This window comes from Passer montanus, unplaced genomic scaffold (assembly GCF_014805655.1).
Source record: "Passer montanus isolate IOZ18808 unplaced genomic scaffold, ASM1480565v1 scaffold29, whole genome shotgun sequence".
NCBI lineage: Eukaryota > Metazoa > Chordata > Aves > Passeriformes > Passeridae > Passer > Passer montanus.
Window position 1 is genome coordinate 7,602,108 of NW_024367596.1, and position 20,537 is coordinate 7,622,644.

Consider the following 20,537-nt stretch of genomic DNA (forward strand, 5'->3'; position numbering starts at 1 on the left):
TAAGTAATTGAGAATGTAGTTGTGACAGGTGGATTAGCTTCTTTCCAGCCTTCACTGTACAGAGTGGATGGCAACTCTACTCTCCAAGATTGAGATGCATTTATTATCTAATTATGGAGCATAATTACAGTTATGAGCATGGTGCAATTGTCCAAATACTTGGAAATTTGGACCCTCGCAGCAAAGAAAAAAGTCTGGATAGCTGAGCTAGAAGATGAGCTAATGATTGGTTTGGTTCTCATTTTGACTGTAAGTCTGTATTAGATGCCAGAAATAGTCTGTGGAAACTCCCTTTAAAGATGTGTCTTGGATCAAACAAATGATTTCCAAGCAATTAGTTGAAGTGAGGAAACTGTCCAGGACAGACAGTTAATAAGGGCTACATGCCACAGGAGTTATCCAGGGGGAAAAAACAAAACAACAAAAAATTAAATTAAAAAAAAAATTCAAACAAACAAAAAAAAGCCCTGAAACCAGTGAAACAAGTTTAAAGATTGTGCACTTTTCTGGGGATTTTAGCTATGTGAGCCCAGGTTGATCTGCCCATTTCCTAAATTTGCATTACCAACAAGCAGCCAGTAGCAGAGAGGAGATTCCCAGGTTCTCCCCTTAGTGACAGGGGAGAACCTGGGAATCAAGGAAACACCAGTGCAGGTGGAGGATGTGGTGATTTCCCAGGGCTCCCATCAAAAGGATCATCTGCAGATCTGTACCCATAGATGGGATGTGGCAAAATCACCTTGGCACGGCTCAGCTTGGCCCAGCAGTGATTCACCCAGGCACTGCACCAGCCAGATCTGGGCCAGAAGCTTCATTAGAGCGGCAGAAAGTAGCAAGCCATGGTGGGGAGTGGGGGGAAGGAAATCAAGCTGTGAGAGTGTGGACAAGCAGCTGCTGGCTCTGCTCTGGGCAGTCTGGAGCAGAACCCAAAATAAAAAGAGAGAAAGCCTATAGCAGAATGCCTCTCAGTGCTACTGGAGAAGGTGACAGTACCAATATTATAGAATGTCTGGAGAGGGTGATGCCTGACTGCAGAAAAACCTCCATTTCCATTAAAGAATTAGGTCGAGGAGGTGCTGCTGCAGCCACTGTCAGTCACAGGGAGCGTTGTTGCTGGTACTCATATTTGCAGTCAGTATGCACTCTGGACCTGTTTTCTTTTAATAAATAGTTTCCTCATTCAAAAAATTGAGGTTTCCATCACACTGAAGGCAATCACAGGTGGAAACAAATTTTTCAAGTCATTTTTTCAAATAGTTTCAGCAGATGAAAGAATTGGAGTGAAATAGCTGATGCCTTTGGTGTGAGCTCTGTCACTGAGCTGGTAATTGAAGGAAGAGACCATTGACAATGTATTTCAAGGCTTATCCTTCATACTTTGTTTTTTCCTACAACTACTCAGCCAGAATTTTATTTTTATTTCAGTTCAGAGCAGAAGCAGCCAAACGGATAATATCCCTCTATATAAAGTATAAGTAGGTTTTTTTTTCTTTTTTTTCCCCACTTGTCAAGAAAGGAGGAATACACTGGTTTTGTTCCATCCTTTTCTAGGCAGGTTTGGTTCAGCAGTCAGGAGAAAATGTGTCTCCATCTCTTCAGATGTGTACACACAGGTGGAGCTCACTTGGGGCTGGAGCAAGTGAGGTGAATCCTGTGGGGCTGGCCTGAGCACAGACATGCCAGTGCTGTGGCCTTGGAAGGCTAACTGGAAACCTGCCCTAACCAAGTGAGCAAAGAGAGTTGCTCAGGGGTATAAATGTGCACAAAGGAGATGAGGGGGTTCAGATTGCCCTGGGGTGTTAGACATGCAAGGATGCTTGCGTTTGCTGCTGAAGGATTTGGTCTGCTATCACTCAAAGGGTCTCCAGAGCTACTTAGGGATTCCCAAAGGGAATCTTTAGACCCTGGTATCTTTCTAACTTCACTGGAAATGGTTTAGTCACTAAGGAAGAATTTAGGTGTAAAGGTGGTCTGTGTTTAGGTGGTGCTTAGGATGCTGGGGCCAGCTATCAACAGGTAGAAAAAGACAGTGTTGAAAGCAAAAACAAATTATTTGTTGCTGCGAACATACTTAAAGGGGTTCCTACCATAAGACCAAGAGGAAATGGGAAAGAGGGAAAAGATCTGGAGAGGTTTACATGCCAATAGAGTTGATTTGCTTTTTCATGTGACTGGGAAGGCTGTGCTGGGGGATCCATGCAGTGAGTAAAGCCAGGATGGAAGCGTTACAGGGGTTGATCTGCCTACAGATCCAAGTTCATTTTCTCACAATGCCATGAGCCCAAGCAGTTCCCACCCATCCGCTGGTCCTGGCTGCTTCCCCTGTCCCTTCCCAACTGGCAGAACTGTTATCTGTGGGTCTGTGTTGTGAACTGGCACAAATGGATAATCTTTTTCCAGCTGCATCAGCTCTGCAATCCACTTCAGTGTTGTGGCAACACTTCCAAGGGGGAGTGGAGGCCATGACAAGCAGCAGGGCGTGGGAATATCTTGGTTTGATATTGCCATCAGGAGCCTGCCCATAAATGTCTCTGAAATCCAGAGAAAGCAAGCACCACTTTTCTTACAGGGTCACCGTGAGAAACTGTGTAAACTTTTTTCAGAAATCATGTTAAAACAATTGTGCCTTCCAACTCAAACACCGCATAACCAAAAATGTGATATCTGCAGGAGCTACAGGAAAGGGTGCCCTGTGTGTCTTTTGGTAGTGTCTGGGATGTCATAAGCAGCCCTGAAGCAAAAGTTTTCAAATAGGCTTCAAAAAATAAGTAATTTGTCTGTTTTTCTCCTGTGTTCTGACTCATTAGGGATCACATTTTCTACCTAAACAAGAATCCTTTTTAAAATGTAATGACTACAGAAGTTAGGGCTTTAAGCAAAATAGAAATGTATTGAGACTGACACTAGGAGTGTGGGAGTTGATAGCTCCAACACTTTTACTTGTAACTACTGTCAGGATTTTGAAATTCAGTTGAGTGGAGAGGTGTCATGAGGCAGCCAGTTTAGAAACATTTGAAATTGGGTAGTTCTGCCTCAGCCCTAATTGCAAAAGGAAAGAAAAGCATGTTTAAAACAACAATCTCCTCTTTTCTCTGGGTCCTAGTGAGCAAAAATGAGGCTTTAAAGAAGACTTTGTTGCAGAACTTCCACTGCACAAAAAGATTATAGCCCCCCTTTTTTTTTCTTTTTTTTTTTTCTTTACAATATGAGAGAAAGGCAAGTTCACTGTAAGTTGAAAAGCAAATAACCTGGCTAGGAATTTCTATGTACAAAGCAGATGGACACACACAGCCCTTTTTGGAATACTCGGGTATGTCTCCTTAGCCACCACAGCTTGTTTTGCACTCCATATTGCTCCACACAGGCCATTGTTGCCATGCACCTGTCAGTAATTTTGGAGGTTCATCTACCTCCAGCAAACTATATTTAAAATCCTCAGTGCTGATTAGAGGGAAGGAAAAAGTTCAGGGGAAGGGATTTCCTAGTTCACAAATAAGAATGTGCAGTGGAGCACTCACTAAGTAAACAGAAAACATGGGCAGCTGAGAGAAATCAATTTAGCTGAACAAACAATGTTCCATGTAATGAACTACTAATTATCCTTTTATGCCATGTCAGTCTGAGTGATTACAGAGCTGTGCAGTTTAATTTGACGTTTGAGCATTGCCTTGCTCCATTAGCCTCATATAAAGCTACGACACGTTGAGAGGAATTAAAAAAAAAATGGTGGTGGGTTGGGGGGGAAGTGGGCTGCATTTATCCAGAACTAAGTGAGCACCTGTAGCAGTTATGGGGAAATGAGCTTCTCCATTTCTTTTTATTTTGGTTTTTTAAATCTTAGTTGTGGTGAGAGGGGCAGCACTTGGGAGGTGAGAAGGAGGATGGCTGCTGCTCACAGAAAACTCCTTCAGTGTGTTGATAATGTCCCAGTTCTTTAGACCTCATTTTAAACTATCATTGAGGGCTTGAATAAATAAATTGCATAGATCAGACATGCATACAGATCAAGGGAAAAGTGGATGGTAAACAATACAGTGTGGGAGCAAATATATTTTCCTAGATACTTTCTTTTTACTGGAGATTTGCACACAGTAGGTAAATCAAATCCCTAGGTGCTTGGGAAATCTCATGGTTAATCTAGGACTGAAGGACATGTATTATAAATACTGCTTTATTATCACACTGTTTGTCCAACTACCTGTACTGATAACAGGATTAGAGGGAATTAACATATGGAGAAAGCTAAAGACAGTTTGTTGGGATATATATTAGGGCTATTAACTCTAGGAGTACCAGTGAAGTACCTGTAGTCTGATATAGAACATTTTGGACTAGATTTTTCTTTCAGGAAAGGTAAGGCAAGCCAAACATCACCAAAGTTCTAAAATAAATTTCCATGGGAATGGTGCAGATGCAGGGAGGCCTGTGTCTAGGTAATACATCAACACATGATACAGTGTCATGAGGGATAAAAATGACCCCAGAGTCCAGTGGAAATATTTATGGGGTTTCATTAATTTAAGCATAAATTGAAAAGCAAATGTTCAAAAACATTTGGTGTAACTGCCTGACATCTCTGCTATGCACACCATTTCAACATGCGCCATGAGACTTGCCAGCCTCATTCTTCCCTCACTGGGGCATAGATGAGAAATCCCAGGTTGGGATAATATTTTTTAAAAGCCTTTCCAAAATTCTAAATATTTTTAAATTTTATTTTAAATCTTAAGGAGAATTGTATAGAAATGGAAATTAATTTATTTCTTATTTTAAATAAGAAATGTGAAAGTAAAAAGCCTTCCCAAAAATTGGAAACTCAAAGAGCCAGTTGACTATTTTGGCTGAGATGCAGCTCCTAGGAGGCCAGATCCTTGGCAGGGGCAGGACTTCAATGCAGAATCCCTCTCTTGTGCACCAAGGACGGGGCCTGGCACAGAGGACATGGTGGCCCCTCTCCCACACTTGCTGTGGCACTCAGCCTGCTCTCTCTGGCTGGCCCCCAGGCTGTCCTCGGGGTCTCACAAGTGCCCCCCACCCTGCCTTTTTTTTTTTTTTCTTTATCTCTGTTTTGAACTCTCCCTCTGGCAGCCCTAAAGCCGGGGTGCCCCTGTGCTGGAGCCGCGGTGCCGCTCAGCTTGGGGAGGCCTGGTGGTGCTTGGGCGCCCGACTGCCGCACAGGCCGCAGCCCTCAGCCCCTCCTTGGGCTGTTCCATGGCACTCAGTCCCCTGCCAGGTGACACCAGTTTCTTGATTGTTCTCTTTTCCTGTTTTGGTGCTCATGCCACTGCTCTGGCCTGAAGCTGGGTTGAATTTCTGCTCTGCTGCAAGGCATGAGCGAGCTGCAGGCTCTTACCCCGGGGCTGAACTGGCCCCTCCGTCCGTCCCCGATGTCCTTGCACACATTGGGGCCTTTCTGCGCTGTGCACTTGTAGCTCCCTTGACACTAATGGGTGTGACATGTGTCTATCCAGGGAGAATGGCCCCCATTGACTGCGGCAGCTCCCCGGCCTCGAGCGGAGCTCGTCACTTGATTAAGCCCAACTAATGAGGCACGACCGGGGCCAATGGGAATGTGTGGGACTGAGGCACTGCAAAATCGGGTGGAAACCTGCAGCTTTACTGGGGGCTGGGTTTTGTCATGCCAGGCAAAGTCACGGGATGCCATGGGATGGAGTGTTGCAGGAACAGGTGCTGTCACACAGAAATGAGCAGTGCAGAGAGGTTTGTGCTGCTGGTGACAGCACCCGAACCGCCCTCTTCAAGCAGTAATTACATGGGAGGATGCCTCGTGTGCTTAGCAGGGTTTAACACTAGGTTTGGTCTCAGCTCTTGTTCAGTGGCTTTCTACATTCAGCGTCTGAATTTGGCCCTGTGGCTCTTTCTCTTGGGCATGTATACAGGAGAATTTTTGGCTCTTCAGCAGACAGCCCAGTGTCCCAGGCAGGCAGCATCCTTTCACCAGCACTAAACAGCATCACTTTGGGAAATGGGAAAAAAGGGGAAAGCAGAGACACTGTAGGAAGTGTTTCTTGCACATTGTGGCTCTGCAAGAGTCACCAGAGGCATAGCTTGTCCATGGGAGCTCTCCTTCATGTGCACTGCTGGCCACTACTCCAAGTGCAGAGCACCAGCTGTACTCACAAGAGGCTGGAGGAACATGGAGGACTAAACTGGGCCAGATGTAAGAATGCAAACTCAAGGCATGTGCTTGGGAGTTCAGGGCGAGCACAACTGTGCTTGCAGAAAAACAGGTTGGGAGAAAAATCAGGAGACTGACACCTGAAGAACCGAGAGCAGGGACATGGCCTCCATGAACAGAGACAGACCCCCATAAGGACACAAAATGCTGCCTGCTGAACTGAGACCAGGAACTCTGGCCTTGCTGCAAAACACAGCATCATCCCAAACCACTGTGGTAATGTGAGGGCACAACCTGGTAGTCCAGGGCCAGACTATAAAAGCAGATAGGTCAGTTATGGATTTTGAGAGAAAAAGGCATTAAAAAACCTCTCCGTTCTGTTTAAAGACTTGCTGTTTTGGAGAGCCTGGGTGAGAAGTTGCCTGTACTTTCCCCTGTACTTTACCTGCTGGTACATTCCAGGTCAGAGGAGGTTTGTATTTTTGTCATATTGCAATACTTGCCTTTATGTAAGTGCTGCTAAGAATAAAATTAGCAGTGGGAGAAAAACATCAGTTTGATGTCTAAATTTGGAAAACTTGATGAATAACTCTATTAACTTCGTTGTAGGGAGAGAAAAGAATAGCAATCTTTTGTTTAAAGAAAAGATAAAATAAATATGAAATAAGAGCTAATTGCCCTCCCTGGTTTTCTGAGGTGGGCTTTTAAACACTCTCTTGTCCCCTTCAGAGGATAAATTTGAATTGGCTCTGACTCTGGCTTGAGAAGATATGGTCAGTTGGATCTGAGAGGCTTCAACATGATTGTCAAATGTTCAGTATTTGTGAAGGGAGAGAGCAAAGGTGGAAGTAGGGTTTGTCCTTCCACAGGACAGGTTCCTGCCAGGTGTTGGGCAGCACAGCCCCTGTCCCAGGACACCAATTAATCAACAAGAAGCAGCACAGGGCAGGGAGAATACCAGCCTAAAGCTGCCCCAAGCACCACCAGTTTCTTCCTGTGCCTGCATCCAGGCTGTGTGGGACTGTGTTCTCCAATCAAGCCCCACAGTGATCACAGCCCACCTAAGAGTCTTTTGGCTTTGTCCAGAGCTCTGGGGGATGCTCCCCATCTGCACCTTGCAGGCACCTCTTTCTGCCTGCCCCAGGGTTTAGCACAAGGCAGTAAAGTCCCTGTTGCAGACCACAGCATTTTATGGGAAGAACTGTCTCCTTTTGCCCAGTATCTCTGGCAGCTGTACCCATCACTTTTCTTGGCATATCCAGAAATGGTCACTTTTACCTTTATTGGTAAATTAGAGATTGCTGATCAAGCAACTGAGATTGAAAACAAGAGCTTAGAAATGAAAATATTTGTTATTCAGATACTAGGCTAGTACAGTCCTTGTCAGTCTTAAGAGGTGGATAATTTTCTGGTCATCTTGTTTGTTCACTCCTCTAAATTTTTCTGGACTAAGAAGATGGCATGTAAATGTGAATGTCCTGTTTAGTTCTTCTTCCCAAGGGGAAGCCTTGGGTGCTTAACGAGCATTTCCTTCTCTTCTTTTGTACTTAATTGGCTGGACATGGAGGAGAGGCAGTGCATAAACTCAGCAAATATTGTTTATGTTCTTCCTGTAGCTGCTCTTTGGACACCTACAGGTCACGAATTCCTTTGTTTCCAGTCAACCTGCCAGGAGCAGCTGTCCTGCCCAGTATGAGCTGTTCCCTCCATGTGGGCTGCTGACCCATTCCCACTGAGCTGTGCTACCAGACGTGTCTGGGAGGGATCAGGACTCCTGGGACATTGCTAGCTTTCTGCTGAGACAAGAAGAGATGTAGGTGATATGGCAATAATACAGATAACCAGAACTCTGTTTTCCCAATCTAGCCTCCATATACTGATAGGGTTACCCAAAAGAGTGGTATTATTAATTTTGTGGGGACATCAGGCCATGCTAGCAGGTGGATGCTGCTGTTGAAAAGGGAGTAAGAGCTATGCTGTGACTGCAGATCTATCACATCAAAGCCCAGAGCTGTTACTGCACCCTCCAAGAAACAGCCTCTGGTGATGGAAAGAAAATCAGCATCCTATGACACTGCTGTTCCTGTAGGTTGTGAATTTAAAAGAAGGCAGGCTGAGGAAGGGAGTTTGGAAATCCCTGCTGATCAGGAGTTAGACTATTTTTCTCCTTTAAGAACATTTGCTCAGCTTTTTAATTTCCAGTGTTTCCAGTTGCCATATCAACCTGAGAAATTTGCCTGGCAATTGATGGCATATTTTTCAATGGATGATTAAAAAACTTAGGTGCATCAGGTTCAGCATTTGTCTGCTAGGATTTCACTTCATGCTATTTTGCTTCGTTTCCAGTATTTTCTTTCCAAGCCATGTTAGCAAACGACCAAGGATCCACATCCTTCCTCTGCCCAGGCACATCTCAGGTTCAGGAGTCCACGTGCAGAAGTCTGGAGCCAGGTCAAAATACAGCCAACATCAGTAGCTGGGAGAAAGCCTGTGGGACACATCCTAGAGGCTGGGAAAAGCCAAAGCATCAACAGAAACACTCTGGCTGAAGGCAAGTGGCAGTTTCAGCTTTTTTGTTGCTCTGGAGAGCAGTTGCAGGAGGGAGAGTGGAGGGAAAGGAGGTTGCCTCTGGCTTTGCTGTTGAGCAGTGTATTGGTGTTCTGAGAACCTGCGTCTGCTTCCAGCAGCACTGAGGTGGGGAAGGAGCCTGCACCCACTCCCAGTGGTACCCAAAAATCCCTGTGTCCCCCATCTGTTCACCCATGTCCTCTCCCCAGCCCATCCCTGGCCATGCATGGGTCACTGGTGCTAATGGGGACTAATCTGCCCCAGCGCAGATGAATCTGCAGGGACTTTTCTGTGGTGAATATATTGTTTGGTTTGTTGTGGACTTGTAGTGGGCTTTTTTTTTCTTTAAAAGGAATAAGAATGGAAAACAAGAAAGTCAAAAAGCCCTGAATCTTTACCTTTTTAAAGTGGAGACACCACCACAGCAGGACATAATGGCTCGCTGTGGTGGTGGTGGTTTGCCTGAGAGCCTGGAGATTTATGTAATGAGAAACACAATTCCTGCAAAGAACATTGTTAAATCTTTTCAAAATTTCAGCTATAAGCCATTTTATTGCTAATAATATGGCTAGATTCTTCTTTTGAAGAATCTGGGAATGTTTGACAAGTGGGGAAAATGGAGAGGACTTGAGGCACCATAATCTGTATTTTCCATTTACCTTGCTTGAAGCTTGAACAACACATGTGCCACAAATGATTTGTTTATTCCTAAGCGCTCCCAAGGAGCCCAGTCTCCATTCTCAGGCATATAATGGCTATTCAAATGAAAGCTTTAATAGGTTGTTGCAGATCTGATACCAATGCAGTGAGAGAAAGAGATATGCAAATATTCAAAATTAAACAAACTAGCTCCTGCCCTTTGCCTTTGGAGGTGCAGTCTCAGGTCTGGACAGTGTCACCAGTGCAATGAGCCTGCTAGACTCAGATCTCTGGAGAATGAGCTTGTTTTCCTCCTTTCCCACCTCCCCCTTTGCCTTACAAAGCTTTTACTTGAAAGTGAAAGTGATTTTGCTTTAAATATTTTCTGTCTGTAGTACTCATGGGGAAGGAGAGACCCAATGAGGGCTGAAATACACAACATGTTCAGATTTGAGCCTGAGGAACATTTCTGGGGAAAGCTCCTCTGTGCTGGTTTGTTCCACATCTTAAAACAAGGCCCTTAACTTCAGTGCCTTCTCCTGAGCATTCTTCATGCTGTAGAAACAATTTTGGAAGAGTGATACAAACAAAAGTCCAATTAGGGGTTGCAGTCTAAATAAAATCTGTTTCTGCCCACACCACAAGACAAATCAGAGGCTTCACTGGTTCTTAACACCAGTTCTTCTGTTTCTTTTTTGCTCCATGTCTTGTGTGTATGAGTCAGGCCCCAAAGCCACTTCAAAAATTCAAAAATAACATGTCAGCCACCTAACCATTGAAACTGTGCCAGCAGCTACTGTGTGCACAGAACAGCAGTGAAAAATAATAATTTCACATTAAGAACACCATAAAAGTTTTTCATTGCCTTCCAGGTTCTTGTAAAACTACTGTTATCTTGTCCAACCCTCAAGGCTTTTTGCACAATTATCAGTTAGTTCTGTGGTTGGTTTTCAAAAAGGCAGTGCTGGAAACAGAGCAGCAAATCACAGAGATGGAAATGGAAGCACAGCTGTGCCTCTTCCACAGGATGTCCATGCACACCTCGATTCTGCTCCTGGTTCAGGGACACAATCCCTGGAGCATCCCTGTACCTCGTTCCCTCCCATCTTCTGTGTTCTGATCACAAGAGCTTTGAAGCAAAACTTGCCTCTTGTTCCATCATTATTGCTGGCGTAACAAACTTTGTCAGCAATAAAATATCTCTGGAGATCTGCAAACATCTAGAAAACCCCTGAGCTACAGGGGTTCAGTTGAAGCTGCATCTTCAGACATGAAGAGAGTGCCCCGTGCTCAGCAGAAGGCATGAAGGGGATCTTGCTTTGGCTGGGGTGTTTGGACAGTGTTCTGGCTGAAACAGGTACCAGAGTGTCTTGGAAGCAGTGTAGGAAGTGGGTTTGCAGAGATTTGAAGCTCTGCCTCACTGATATTAACCTGGACACCTCAGGGTTTCAGGGGGGAGGATCAGATGAGGGCAGATGAGGAAAAGGACTTCAGAAAATAAATGCTCAACTTTAATTTAGCTAGTCTTTTCCCTCAGAACCCAGAATGGGGTCAATTTGGCCCAACAGCAAAATGATAGGGGAAAGAAGATCTTCCTTTGCAAGTGTGAACAATACCATACAGAAATGTTCCCAAATCTGTGTTTTGTGAGACTGATTGGAGCTGTAGCCAAAACCTATATTTGAATGTGGCTAGACAGTGGAATTAAAGGTGATCTCTGGCCATGTTTAAACATGAACTGGGCCATAAGCTACTTACAGGCTGTGGTTACAAAAGAATAGAAAGGGCTGACTCACAGTGGGAGAGCACGAGGCTGGTGGGTTCCCATGCAATCCTCCCTGTGCTCTCCAGGGCCCACGCTGTTCCTGGGGATCCTGAACACCCCCTGCTCCCCAGACACCTCCCTTGACACTGGCAGGCCGTTGGTATTTCTGAAAGCCTGACTTAAAGGCTGTAGATGAGAAGTGTTTCTTTTGGCCTGTCAGCAGCACAAATGAGAAGAAAGAATGGAATTCTCCAAAGTTTTTCCAGAATGTGTGCCCAATGCAAACAGACTCATCCGGCTTCCTTGCAAGTGTGATTCCCAGATCACAGCTAAGTCAAGCACAGACACCCTAACACCATCTCCAGTGGCACTAGTGCGCTGAAGCAGATTTGTATTTTTCCAATTAAAAAGTATTAATTAGAATATTGTGGGAAGCTCTTGATTTTGGCCCACCTAATTTTCAGTTTTGTATATTTTTACTTGGTCAGCATTTCATAATGAAATATATTCTTTACAAAAAGGAGCACATGATTCAATAGGAGAAAACATATTAAGGATAAAATAATATTTAAGCATGAAACAAATCAGCATCTAACCAGTTTTTGTTTCTTTCAGACAACCAATTTTCAGAAATTGAGATCAGCAGTTCTGGTCCTGTTTAAGACTGGGGAGAAAATGCAAAATTCTGAAATGTCTGCAAGATTGGAGAGCAGTTTTCCACTGAGCTCTCCTCACATGAGATTGCAGAATTTCTTCTGTTTTCTCCTTCTTCCCTGGCTCTGCCACCAGGCAATTCTGTTCACACTGTTCTCCAAGACAAAATCTAAGCCAGGCTGAGATTTGTGCTGATGGTGAGTGCCTGCCTTTCTTTCTATTTTTCTTTCTTTAAATAAAACAATTTCCTAAGGCTTTGAAATGGGGCTGATAAAAAGCAGCTTTTAAAATGCATTTTAGTAAATAGTTTGAAACCAGACCATAAAGTCTCATAACTGTAGGTTTGCCCTTAATTATACCTCACTGACAGCCCATTTTCCTTCTCCTCTGCAACCAGTCTCCTTTTTCTTTAAGAGCAAAACATATTGTATGCTACTTTTGAAAGATTTGTGGAATTTCACACAAATTCGACAAGATCTGTAGGTAAACAGTGTCACCTAGTGGATAACTGGCATCGATTTTCCCAAAGTGTGGAAGAAGTTTGGCCGTGTAGTTTTCCATTTTGTCCTAGAAAAAATATTACCTCAAATTGGAAGGAGCCCTGTACTGAGAAATGGGATCACTGCCAAATGACTGCAAATCAAAGTGGCAGGATTTGGTGGCCAGCACTGAGTGGGACATTTGTCATGAGCATGGGCACAGATCCAGTCCCATCACCAGCTATAAAGGGGAAGAACCAAATCTCCAGCTCAGTGCCTGAAGAGCAGAAGGTTATAACAGCACATCCTGAAATATTTATTTCCTGCATGTAAAGGTGTACTGGACTCCACATCATCTCCTGCACCATCAGCTGCCCCTCTCCAGGCATAGAAAACAAGAGGATATCAGGAGAAGTCTGCCATGTGATCAGCTGAGGCTTCTGAGCAGTAAAAGTTTAAAAAAAGCCCCAAAGTGGCAAAGTCCTTGAGGTGGGAGATTTGGCAGTGTATAGGAAAGCAGGAGAAAGAGTACAAGCTCCATGGAGAAATCTCTTACTCTAAGAGAGTGGGATGATAGCTTTGGGGGTGTGGTGGCAGGTATCTATGAGAAAAGCTTCCTAGAGAAAGCAAGAGACAAGCTATGCCTTGGAGAGCCTTCTGAGTTAGAAATAACAGGTTAGAAAATCAGGACATGAGAGCCTCAAACAAGAATAAAGTGGTCCAGAAGGAAGGATATGCTCCTGAAAATTACATTGAGGTTGGATATCCTGAAGACCACTTGCAGGGCTTTGGTTTCTGCTATCTAACTAACTTTGCTGTCAGGATCCCTTGGAGTGGATGGATAGATTTGAACCAGAGCACTGCAGGAAGAAATAAATATAAACAGAATTGAGACAAAAATGGAAAAGAGCTTTTCAGAGTCACAGAAACTCCTGAGGGAAAGAAAGAGGTAGAATTCAAGCAGCAAAGGTAAGAACGCAGGAAACTTGGTTTCTAAACAAATCAAAGACTGGCATTCAGCTGGCTTTGTGCAGTTTGGGTGGGAAGTAGAGGGTTTATGTCCCACTCTCACTACCCATCCTGTTCTTCTTCCCCCTGTAAGGTCATCACTGTAGTTTGTTACAATTGCATTTGTTTTTTTTCTGAAAATCCCACTGGTATCCTACTCCATTCCTCACACTGGATAAGAATGTGAAGGAGAGCAAAAGCATGGTCCTAGAGATGGCTCTTCCATGTCCAAGAAGCAGCAGGTGGGAAAACCCAGGTGCAAATTCAGGATGCTATCAGCATCTTGTTAACATAGACACAAGTCATGGAGAAGAGCAGGATTGATCTATCACTGGACTCAAGCAGGCTGCCTGTGAGTGTTCTCAGACTGAACATTTATAGCCAGGTCTTACATTGTTGTGGCTTTGGTCAAAAGCAATAAGCCAGAGCATCCTGAAGAATGTATGGATACATGTTGGAATTGTAGTTAAAATTATTAATATCCTGAGCTCTATTATTAAAAGCCTGAGCTCTAACACTTAATTATCTTCCAAATAAGAGGAAAATAGTGATTGATTCTTAAGGCAGATTGTTCTCCTACGTTTGTGTTTGGCCTCTGTTTCTTCATTTTTGTGACGTGTCAAATGGATGGTCTGTCATTGTTCTCCAAAGGAGGGAAAGTGATTCTCGTGTAAAGCCCAGAGGAGCTCTGTTTACAGGCAAGCTGAAATATGCTGCAAGTTGGGACATTTTCTCACCTGAGCAAAGCCTGTGTTTCCAAAACAAACACTGGCATAACTGTGTTTGCTCAGTTTCGAGTTTTCCTGCAAATCATTTTGTGGTTTTTTTTATACCAGTCTTCTTGGACCAGTTCCCACTGACTGAATCCGTGGAAGGCCTCATCTTCTACTGCTCCCTACTGTGGGCATTGGCAGGTACAGACTTTGTGACATCACTTTGGTTGCTCTGTGCCTCAGTTTACTCCTCCATTATCTGGGTTCTACACTGACTTTCCCACAGTGCTTTTATTCTTGGGACCTCTGAGAAATTCTCTTACCTATCCTCTGTCAGACAGTCAAACCATTACTAAATCAGACAGTTATCATATTTCCCTTCTCAAAGAGAAGGTGATAATTCCTTTGCTCAATAAAGTATAAATGGAGAGTAATCCTGCTGAGTGAGACTATGAGATGTAATAGCACTGTAGAAGATCAGAATGTTCCCATGTGAGTTACAAGTCCAAAAAACAGTGAGTAAAAAGCTTAGTCAAGGACCCCACTCCTGGGAACAACAGAAAGAAGTAGCACCTGGAAAATGCTGCTCTCATCAAGAGAGGCATCCTCCCCTGGAAATATCTACTAACTCCAATATTAAACAAATCAAAATTCATTTATTCAGTGGAATCCATTCTGCTTCTTTATACAGAGATGCTTACAGGAATTTCATAATAATTTTTAAAAGTAGCTCTTGTTCCATCAGGAAATTTTAATTTCTTTAGCCAAGAACATCTAGTCTGGAGTCTGAGGAGCGCTGCCATTCTCTGCAACAGTGTGCAACAACAGCCCAAACATCTTAACATTCCCAGGCTGGATCCATCCCTGCTGTCAGCAAACCCCTTGGAGGCTCTGCTTGGTCCCCTGGCTGGTGTGGTCCCAAATCCCTGTGCTCTGAGGCACCGTGCCAGCCCAGGGTGGGCTGCCAGCTCCCCCAGGGGTGCAGGTACAGCCTAGAGAGAGGCTTTGCCAGGCAGCCTGCCTGCCTGAAGTTGAGAGTGCTGTTGCCTGCATGAGAAATTTCCTTCCTCTGTGACAGGAGCACACATGAGTGCTCCCAAGCTCTGTTTGGATCCCTTTATACACACATGCACCAAAAGGTGGGAGAAGACAACTGTGAGGGCAAATATTGAGCCAAAAAGCCAAATTGCATTGCCTAAGTAAATGAGGAATCTCTGGCAGCCAGGAAAGTATATAAAAATATAATCACATTAACATCCATCCCTCAGGCTGTCTGGGCAAACAAAGATCTAGGGAAAGCAGCAAGCTGAGGAAATTTGGTTGTAGAAAACTGTGTGCGCACGTGCACGTGAGATGCTGTATTTTACCCATTTAGATGATCAGCATCATTATCATCTAAAACAAAAATTATAAAGAAAAGCCAAACCCAAGGCTTCCAATCTCTCCCTCTGCATCCCATCCTTCAAGGTGGCCACTGAGTAGTCACATCCGTGAGTACTGGGGAAATTTGAAATTTGAAGAGCTAATAATTTCCTCTGACTCAAAAGCAAAACAGCAAAGCAAAAACAAAACAAAACCCACTCATCATCTTTCTGAAGCTCCCTGTTTAAATCTGTTTTTCAGTCTGTGCAGCATTTGCTTACCTTGTAAACTGTTTCTCAGTGTGACTCAGGGCATCAGAAGGTATGAGCTGCAGGACCTCAAAAGATTTAAAGAGAAGGCCTGGAGAAACTGTGAAGGACTCCATGTTTGCTCAGCTTCCCTCCCAGCTGCCCAGTTAGATTTTTCAGGAGTGCTATGAAATAAGATTTGTATTTCTATTACTGGTTCACACCCAGTTGTGGATGAGTTTGTGCCTTACCATGAGAAAACATCTGGAAACTGGCTGTCACACATTTTAAGACTGGGTTGGTTTAAGACTGACTGGCTGTAAACTCTAATTTGCCCTCTTGTTCCTTGGGGTGGGCTAGCAGGGTAGGAAATTAATGAGGCAGCCAGGAAGAGGTGGCACCACTTCTGTATGTGTACAGCTTCAGTCTACGGTGGTTTCATTCCAGCACCTTTCCCTGCAGTAAATGCAGTGAATATTCTGATTCCTGTTCTAAAAGCAGCACTAAATGGGATGGTTGAATCTGAGAATATTTTCCCAGCTCCTGGAAAGGGTTAGACACACAGCCCTGAGGTGGGCGAAGTGTGTGATTGCCATCAAACTAAGCAGCCAGGTTCAGCTTGTCTTGGATTTCTTTATATGAGACAAGGGATGATTCATAAAAGCAAATGCTGAGGCCACACAGTTTGTCAAGGCCCTAGTCTAACCAGGTGTAATGATTGAGGTTTTGCAGAGATGCAGTTAAGGCAAAAAAATAAGAGATCATGGGTCAAATCCATCCCTGAGGCAACTCCAGCATCATCAGTAGGTGTTACCCACGTGTGAATCTGGCCCCATGTTCCTCACTCATACAATAGAGCAAGATCCCTCCTGCAGCAGAATCAATTGGAAAAAGGAAAAGGGAAAAATGCTTCTTTCTTGACCACATTAAAAATAATCACTTTTTTGTTGCACAATGGGGCAGAGAAAACCAGTCCTAGAAACCAGAGTTCAATTTCCTCAGCATGTCACGGGGAGGGGAGAGAGGGGGGAAATTGGCATAACCAAGAGGTTTCTTTCATCTCTGTTCAGTTCGAAATGATGCAGGGAGCAGGGGAAAGCACCTAGATATCTATATCTATCTACATCTACATAGATAGCTAGATGAGAGTTCTCCTCTTCCCTCTATCTGTATCTATAATCTAAACATACTGTATTGATATCTGTAGATAACTACATTGCTTCTACAAACACAGAGTGATTTGAAAAAAAAAAAAAAAGACTATATTTCTTCTGTTAATTAGACTGGATGTTTAAAAATAGTGAAATCAGAAAGGTGAAATATAATGTTTAGTGTCTCAGCTTTTCCTTCCCATTTGGAGGTCAGGTGTGTTTGTGAGCTCTATGGGAATGCAGAAAAGTCATCTGAGAGAGAAAATTGCTATTCAATAAAAATTACTCATCATTCTTTCGCACTAAACAAACACCACTGAGAGATTTTTAGTTATGCAAAGGTGGATTTTTTTGTTCTTTCCCCTCTTCCCTCTCTTCTCCAGCTAATGATACAGATGTGCAAAATGCAGCATATGACATCCTACTGAGCATTAGGTGCAGCATTTTGCAGGTGACAGGATCCAGGTCTGAGTCCAAAATAAAAGCACAATAGCCTGAAAATCATCTACTGCACACTGCTAGCATATTACAACCTAAATGGCAGGAAAAGCAATTCATACAATCATAGAATAATCTTTCCAGCAAAATTTTGTATTACTGCCCCAGTGAGTCCTCTCTGAGACTGTGGCCCTGGTGCAACTGCCCACTAGAAGAGCAAGCAAAGTAATCACATGAGACAAGGTTGGAAGAAAAAGTTACCACTTGATTTGGAATTCTTACACCTAGGAAACTCAGAGTGCTTGGGACCTCTCTAGTGGAAGAAGAAACTAGTAGCCCTGCATTCCTGGGCTCACTGGGTACCTGTCTGAAAATGGAGGACAAGGAATTATCTGTAATGAAAAAAATCAGTGGCAGCCCCACTGTATTTAACTATGCTATTAATGTATATTTTTAACAAATAAAAATCAGGATGATTACCTTTTCTGACTCAATTTCACTCTGGGCCTCAGAGCACAGGTAAGAACTGTGCTGACAGGGTTGGTATATTTTGTCATTGCTCCAGCTGGAGATTTCCTAGCCCACATGGGGTGGCTGGGCTTTCCTCAGGCTCAGCTGTTAAGCCTCGGCCTCCAGGAGTTAACTCCCAGTTCTTCAGCATTCTTGTTTTCTTCCCTTGAGAGAGAAATTTGCCTTATTTTGAGCCCATGGCAAACAACTTTCTTGTGACATGGCTATGGATCCTTCACCTCTGAAGAGGGCCCCTTTAATTTATGTTTAATTTATTCCCTGGAGTAAATTTGGACCCTCTTTGCAACAAATCTTTATCTCTGTTCTGTTCCCCTCTGTTTTTTTCATGTGTCTGTGAGCACAGCAGACATCATCTAAAGCAAACAGAAGCACAATGTAGTTTTTATTATTGTTCTTGTAATAAAGTAACTAGTAACTATGCTGAAATTCATCTTTTTGGGTCAGCTGTGCTCATTCACATTACAAAACATGAGAGCCTCTCCAGAGCATTTTTACTACACTCATAAAGAAGTAATGGAAAACCAAGAATGATTTCTAGAGAAAGGATAGCATGAAGCGTGAGCAAAGTCTGGCTACAGTTCTGCTCCTGATCTCTTCTCTGGACAGAACAAAGTAGGACAGTGCACTTAAAATACATCTATTTTACAATGAGACTAATGGTTGCTTTGCTGCTGTGATATTAAAATTCTGTCCCTGAGCTTTAGGATTAACACCCTGTGGGAAGCACCTTGAGGAGCTCTGCGGCTGTCATGGGAGCACTGCCCACACCAGCATTGCAAACTGCTGTGGCTGCTGGCTTCTACATCACTGAGTGTTTTGCCTTGAAATATTTTGCCTCTAGAGAAGACACAGTGGAATTTTCTGAAGCAGAACTTGGCATTACATAAATCTGGTGTTTTGACACTGATATTTTTAAGCTTGCGTAATTCACTGAATTCCACCCGAGTTTTTAATTTCAATACCTCAGAAGCATCATTTGTTGGTCAGTTTTAGGCTTCTTCAGAAAGATTTTTTTTTTCCATTGCTCCATTCCCCAGGAGTCCCAATGGAGTTTCTATGGAGGATCCTCAGTATGAGAGGCTGGTGATGACATGGGTTTTGTCAAAAGTGATTATAAGGATCGTGCTGTAAAGTTGCTGTTTTGTGGCCAAAACATGCCCTTGCAATTATCCACCAGCAATAGCTCCTGGCATCTGTGGGAGAACACAGCCTTGCAATGAGGTGGGTTAGTACTAATTACAAGATGTTTATTCAGTGTAAGTAAAATACACTGTATTTTACTCATTAGCACCTAAAATGGCACATGCAATTGGAGCAACATACTAATCCAAATAGGGGATTACAGCTAAGCAGGGTGCTGAACTGTCTGCAGATAATTTATAGCTAACCAAGACGCTCATTTACCCTGGTAAGAGCACGCACCCACCCCGCAGTGCTGGGAGGGAAGGATCCCATCACACTTCAGAGAAGTATCTTTTCCTGCAGCAAACACATCAATGCCAATAAAGTCAGATAACATAGTAGAAGACCCAGCCTCTTTATTGGCATTAATATGTTTGCTATAGGAAGAGATACTTTTTTGTTTACCCATTTAAGGATACAAGGGCCTTTCTCAACTCAGCTTTCCTTCAGCTGATCACCTAATAACACAGTAAATAATAACACCTAATAATCACAGTAAAAATACAATCTATTTTCTCATGTGTTGTGTTTGCTGAATCTTTCCCATGTCCATAATCAGGGCTGATCCCCAAGTGGTTTATAAGAGATTTATTATGAGATCATAGGCTGGTTTCATAAAACTCACACCCAAGTGAATGGACATTTTAATGACTGATGAAGCTTGAAATGATTAGGAAACAGTGTCAGCTCAACCTGAAATGGTTATTATAATCCAAGATTAAAATGTTTTCTCAGCAGTTAGTGCTATTGAAGTTTATGTGTACGTTCATCTGCCAACCCCTTACTGTGCATTTCACCAAGCTACCTGCAAATCAGATGGAGAGCACTGTGAGCTCGTTGAGCCTTTTAATTGCTATTGAAAATGACTGAGGAAGAAGCAGACCAATAGAAAAAGAGGGTGCTGGGCTTATTAACCCACAGGTGAGATCTTTTTCTGTGTATCAAGATGGAGGGGAGGCTATGAAAGGAGGAATGGGAAACATTTTTGTTAGAAACGATCATGAGTAATTTGGGCCAAAAAAAAAAAGAAATTGAGCATTGAAACTTGTAAAAAGGTAAGAGTGACTGAATGGCATGAGAGGCTATGAAAGGAGGAATAGGAAACATTTTTGTTAGAAACATTCATGAGTAATTTGGGACAAAAAAAAAGAAATTGAGCATTGAAACTTGTAAAAAGGTAAGAGTGACTGAATGGCATGCATTCATCCACTTGGTTTACAGTTTTAAAGAAAAATGTAGTACCTATTTGAATTTTAATCTGTTGTTTTTTGGTTTTTTGACAATAGTTTTACTTCTCTTGGTCTAAGAAATATTTTTGGAGTAAACCTCATTTTGCAGGGAGCTGTGGAGCTTTGTTTTGTACTTTAGCATTTAGGGCCCAATGCTGTTCTGGTGGAATAACCTGAGCTTTCTGCTAGATGCCCACCAAGTTACTCTCTTGCTTCTCTCCTCAATGGAGCAAGGGAAGAAGACAAAGTGTAAAAAAATCTTATGGGTTGAGATAAAGACAAGGGGATTACCTGCCAATCAGCATCACCAACAAAACAGAATGAATTTGTTTTTTGGTGAAAATAATTTAATCTATTTTCAATTTAAAAACAGAGAAGGAAAGTAGGAAATAAAACCACCCTCTCCACCTCATTTGTGCTCCCCAGGCTCA

General features: G+C 43.1%; 1 long non-coding RNA gene across 1 annotated transcript in view; it reads left to right on the plus strand.

Annotated features, from left to right (window-relative positions):
- Positions 1 to 19,953: 19,953 nt before the first annotated feature.
- The window catches only part of LOC120504319, a 31,325-nt gene continuing 30,741 nt past the window's right edge, over positions 19,954 to 20,537 (plus strand). The window contains exon 1 of the long non-coding RNA XR_005627993.1: positions 19,954 to 20,054. This is a non-coding gene — a long non-coding RNA (uncharacterized LOC120504319). The remainder of the gene's footprint in view (positions 20,055 to 20,537) is intronic.